A 6,111-nucleotide genomic window follows, 5' to 3' on the forward strand; every position below is an offset into this window, starting at 1 on the left:
TACGCTCTGAGTCGTGATATACTCTATTAGATCATAGGTGGAGCTTGCGCGCAAAGCAACAACGGTAACAGCAGCAGCAACAGCCCATCCGCAAAGTGACTCTCGATTTTCTTCTACGATGATGACCTACTCCACCCACACGTGTATATACAAAATGTATATATGTATATGCCTTATACATGTACAATCGCGCGCGGCTTTCTCTAGCACGGAAAGCGACAACATCTCGTCTCTTCTTGCTGCTTCGAGCACAGGCACGTGTGCTACTCTCTGGCAGTGCGCGCAACATTGCCTTGATGATAAAATTCTCGAGCATCATCGAGCGCGCATCGAGGCTCCTTTACCACATTGTGTGCGTGTTGGACGCGAGCATACATGCACAGCTAGCAAAGTGTATAAATGTCGCTTTGCAACGACTGAAATAATAATGCTAAATGATCGATATGGATTCGCAAATGAAGGGCAGTCGAGATGCGGACCGAAATAGTTTCCGCAAATGTTATACAAGCAACGAGGAGGTACTCTTGATTCCTTCAGTTTTAAAATTATGCATACGTGCAGCACAGAATGTAGCACACGAAATCATTAGAGCTTTCGCAGAAACAGCCACTCGTACGAGTGCGTGGACACGATTATAAAAAATGAAAAAAAAGGAAAACAGATCTTCCTTCCGTATTTCTCGGTAATTAGGATCATACATTTTAGCCTTGTTGAAAATTGCATACAATTTTTAGCGCACTCTAAGCACGAGGGCGGATTTTACTTTCAAGTGCTTTTTAAAAAAAAGTGTCTCGTACTTTGCTGCAATGCCAGGCCCTCTACATTCATGATTGAATTCCAGGGAAAAATTTACGAACTTTTTACCTACTATCGAAAATGTTTACGGATTTATATAAAAAAATATAAAATAGAAACATGTAAGATACGAGTGGCAAATTAATTTTGAAATTCAAGTTGTATGTAAGAAAGAAATATTTCAGTTATTAAATTTTGCTTTATGATTTTATATTATTCAGAAACAACAAAGTTATAAAGTATTTTGTTGTAAATTATAAATATTGTTGGGCTTAAGAATCAAGAAAAACTACTAAATCGGTGGTGTACAATTTGTATTGACCTCAAAAACATTTTCATAGATTCTGAATATAAAAAGCGATAAAAAATGTAATTATTTATAAATATAAAACTTTGGAGAATTTCCACTAGTGCTACTGTGAAGATTGAAATAGTTTGAAAGTTTTCCGTCATCAGAAAAGTGTAGTTTGATTGTAAAGGCATATTCTTTAAATTACTCATAAATATATTACGAGAAAAGGAAATGCAATAAGATATAAAGTAGCAGCAGGAACAGATCATCGAGGACCCCACTTTGAATTGTCAGACTGCAAAGAGCAAAACGAAAGATGCTCAAATCTTTAGTTCATTAACGGAGCAAGAAAAGAGGAAGAAGCTCGTTTAGCTTTGTTGCATTGCCACTCTGATAATGGGTGCAACAGTTGCCACATGGCAGCTGTTTCTTTTCTTTTTTGGATGCTTGCATGTTCCAATTTATGAAGTATTTTGCCTTTTTATATTATCACAGCGATTTATTTTGAAGTACATCTAGGTTGCGCATAGTCATGTCTAGCATTTTCTTCTTGAGCTTAGCACAGAGAAAAAGAAGAGTGAGTGAGTGAGAGAGAAAGAGAGAGGGTGAGTAAAGTTAAAGGAAGTTTTATCCGTTGTCGGTTGAAATTTTCAACTCGGTATGAAGTTTTTATGGCTTGAGAAAATTGAAGAGAAATTCAATTTTCAAAGACGACCTGAATGTGTTAACGTATATTTTTCACGGCAGGAACTTCAAACAATGATGCCAGGGCCAAAAACTATTGTGTCTGTAATTATGTAAACAATTCTTGGATTCTGATGATACATTGCGATTGAAATTTTTGTAACTTGATGCGGTACTGGAAACATAAAAATGGAAATTTTGGTTGATATTCAGTGTATAGCTATTTTTGTGTTTCAAAAGAAAAGAAAAAAATCATGCTTTCCTATTATTATGTCAACGAATTCCGTGATTGATGTTGCTGAAGTCATTCGAAATTTATCTCTGACTATCATTTTGGCTCTAAAATACTCAATCCTAAAAGGAAAATCTACAAGGCTTCTACAAAATGACTTATAAATGGTGTAATTTTTTATGAATGTTAAACTAGAAATGCGAAAAATTCAATTATTTTTTATTCGACAACCATAAATTGTGCGGAAAAATGTTATTGAACAAAAATTTTCTATGTAATCTAATCTAACTTATAAAAAAGAGATGGACCTAAAAGTGAAACCAATCTATTCGGCCTCTGATTGGTCGACTGACTTAACTCGAGTGGAAACGTAGTAAAGTGACATCTACGGTCAAAATAGCAACTTTTTCGAAACTGACTGAAAAATGTACGCGCGTTACGGTACGTTAAGGTACGTTCATTACGCGCATCTAACGGAGAAAATTTCAAAAGTAATCTCAATAATTTGTAGAACTGCTCATACATACTCACATCAAAGCATAAAACGAGCATCTTTTGGAATATTTTTAGCGAAATCTACTGGCGAAATGTACTGACAAAAAACAAAGAGACACTTGTGCAAAATAAATGCGCATGGACCCGGTCGAAAGTAGAGGGGCAAAGTTTTATCAACTATCTAAAGCTTTTGCCGGATCACCTCGCTTATATATTGCGACTGATGTGTTCACTCGTTAGTGTGGAGCCGAGTACCACGCCAAGCAAGTGTTTTATTCAAATTTAATCCTTATAAGTGTATATGTGAAATCTAGGTAAAACTTTGGCTACCGGCGGTAGTAATTTTGAATATTTTTCAGTACATATTATGTAAAAAATTGCATTGAATAGTGAATACATATTATCATCAAAGTTATGGAAAGCAATAATCACTTAGTAAGGTATGCTTTTTGTGTGCGTTATACTATCATTTTTAACAATTTTTCTCAAATTCAAATATTCTTCAGGGTGACGGAAGAACCTTGCGGTACTTGGTCAAACGCAGATCAAGATTATGTTTTTGATTTGATGGATTCTTGCAAATCCGAAAATTTTGAAACGTTGTCTTTTCATACATTATCGGTGAGTTCATTAATATGACGTATGTTCTACGAATAGCCTATTAGAAATTATCTCACAATTTTCATTTTAGGTAGAACACTCAAATAAAATTTTTGTGTTACAGGAAAGAAAAAAAGATAATATATACATTGATTTTGAATGCAAAGATGTAAAACCCGAAATGGTATCGACAACCATCTGCAAAGCTGAGAATCAAAGTTTCCAATCTATTGCGAAAAAAGAAAATGAAAATCATATGAAAGATACACATGAGAAAAGTCTAATAATATTGATCAAAAAAGGATTTGATTATGATAATAATTGCCAATTATCCGTAAATTCTTGTTCAAAACTTACCAATTATGAAAAGTTAAAAATTTTTGAAAAAAATATTGATAAACAATCACCGAACGTGTCCAAAAAATCTCGAGAAACTTATACAACAAGAGCAAGCCTAAACGAGCATATCAATACGATAGGTAAAAACATTCGATCATATAAATGTAAAATATGTAATGAATCGTTTTCCTGCAAAAGTAACCTCAAAATTAATTTAAAAATGGTACACAACCACAGCAAATCCTTAAAATGTGGTATTTGTTACGAATCATTTTTTCGCAAGTGTTCACTCGATAAGCAGCTTCATTCAGTGCATGATCATATTAAACCCTTTGAATGGGATAGTTGTCACAAGTCACTTGGACTAAAAGGTACCCTCAAATCTCACATAAATTCAGTACATAACCGGAGCAAACCCTTCGAATGTAATATTTGTCATAAATCATTTGGATATAAATGTGATCTCAAGAAACACATTAATTCAGTACATGGTTATAGCAAACCTCCCGAATGTGAGATTTGCCACAAATCATTTGGACAAAAGTGTGACCTCAAGCTTCATGTGAATGGAGCACATGATTGTATAAAACCCTTCGAATGTGAAATTTGTAACAAATCATTTTCTTCAAAAGGCAACTGCAATACACATATAAATACTGTACATTACCGTATTAAACCCTTCGAATGTAAAATTTGCCATAAACCATTTTCCCGTAAGTATAGCCTCAAATCTCACATAAATTCAGTGCATAATCGCAGCAAACCTGCTTAGCAACCTTTTGATTGTGAAATTTATCATAAATTATATAGCTGTAAGAATATCCTAAAAGTTTCCATATATCTAAGATAAATTTCATAATGGTATCATAGTACTTTATGTATATATACAACAGGTGTGGATATACATTTTTTGCAAAACGAAGCTCACCTCGCAGGCAGTTGCAGAAAATGTACTCATGGTTGCGAGGTACACATGTTGTAACGAGTTTTACAAAAAAAGCTTATTTACGCAAGTTACATACAATATTTTACAGCACAAAAGCCTAAAACTAAAGGAAAAATTGCGATTTTAAGGTTAGAGTGCTATAAAATATTGTGTTCAATGAGATTTGTCTTTTTAGGTGTTCATACAATAAATTGGTATTTCGTTACTTATGTTTCGAAATTTCCGACACAAATAATTTTTAATTTTGTGATAATTAGTATTTTATGCTGATATCAATTTTGTCTTAAATGCGAAAAAATTTCGCCCATTTTTGGTCAAAATTTTTTTTCAAAATCTGGTCCATATTCCTAAAATTCCGAAAAAAGTCACACGTATTTTTTCTTTTTTTATTATACAACATTTTTCGTTAAGATCATAGTTATCATGAATATGGTTAAAAATAGTGCTTTAACAATACATTCACCAAATTTTTCAAAAATATTTTCAAAAATAGCTATAATTATCTGTGTGCTCGATTTGCAATTACTATGCACGACATTTATCTGTTCATAGTAACAGTGGGGGTTGTACAATGGCAAAATAACGCTTTATGCGAAATTTTTTTTCTTTCCGAGTATTTTTGCCAAGTCGGACAGCATCATAGCAGAATCGTTGCAGAATCGAGGTTTCAAATCTTTTATCCGCGGGTTTTCCGTTCACCGCGAGATTATACTTATATCCTCGAGGCTCGTCGCAGCTTTTGTCCTCACGAAAGGTTCACACGCTTTAGAGCCTATGTATATGTATTTATATCCATACGTACACACGCACAAAGTCAACCAATAGTAAACTAAAAATATTCCAAAGCTGAGTGAGGAGAAGAGAAGAGAAAAATTTTAAGCTTCGTCAGATTATCAATATCGCTCGGCGAGTCGAGTTCAAGACGCAGGCTTTTATCATCTTCTCGACTTTCGATAATATTTTGCTCTGCATTATTGCGTACTCGCTATATACGTTCGAGAATATGCCACGAGCCACCGCTATGAATTGCGGATTTTCCTTTTTTTTCTTCCTCTTCTTTTCTTTTTTGAAACATAGAGAAAAGTATTGAGATGATTTTTAATAAAGTTCAGCGTGGAACATCGATAGTATTTCATTTTCGTTTGACCACAGTTAAATTTATACTGTGGACGTTGAGACTGTGCTCTTAAGTTTTTCATCAATTGTAACAGAAAAATTGGAATTCATGAACATGTTTTCAAAGGTCTGCAACTTTATATATTTTATAAAAAAAACTTGAATATTAAAAAAAAATGCTAATATTCAATTCACGAGCATAGAAACAAAACAATAATATGTATATTATTTGTCGAATACGTTGTCCAAATTTCAAGCAAGAAATGTCCATAATCACATGATACAGTGATCTAATTTACAATGTCAGTCTATTTTGGAAGTCAGCATAGTAAAAAACTTCATTCAAATGGTTCGTTATAAATTTAGACACAGTCTGTAAAATTTCTTGAATTCGGATCTTAGAGCCTACTAGCAAGTAAGATGAATACTTTTAATTTTACGACTTACATTTTATTTACTTTTATATTAAAAATATGTCGGATAGCTGAATTATAAAACACATTCATCATATCGTCAGAGAAAAATCGGACATTTCTGCTTCATCAATAGTCGGTCATACATATCAAATTTCGATGGCTCATCGATGCGGCTGACAACTGTCCGAAAACCGAC

Source organism: Trichogramma pretiosum, unplaced genomic scaffold (genome assembly GCF_000599845.2).
Source record: "Trichogramma pretiosum strain Unisexual culture from Peru unplaced genomic scaffold, Tpre_2.0 scaffold4, whole genome shotgun sequence".
NCBI classification, from domain to species: Eukaryota; Metazoa; Arthropoda; class Insecta; order Hymenoptera; family Trichogrammatidae; genus Trichogramma; species Trichogramma pretiosum.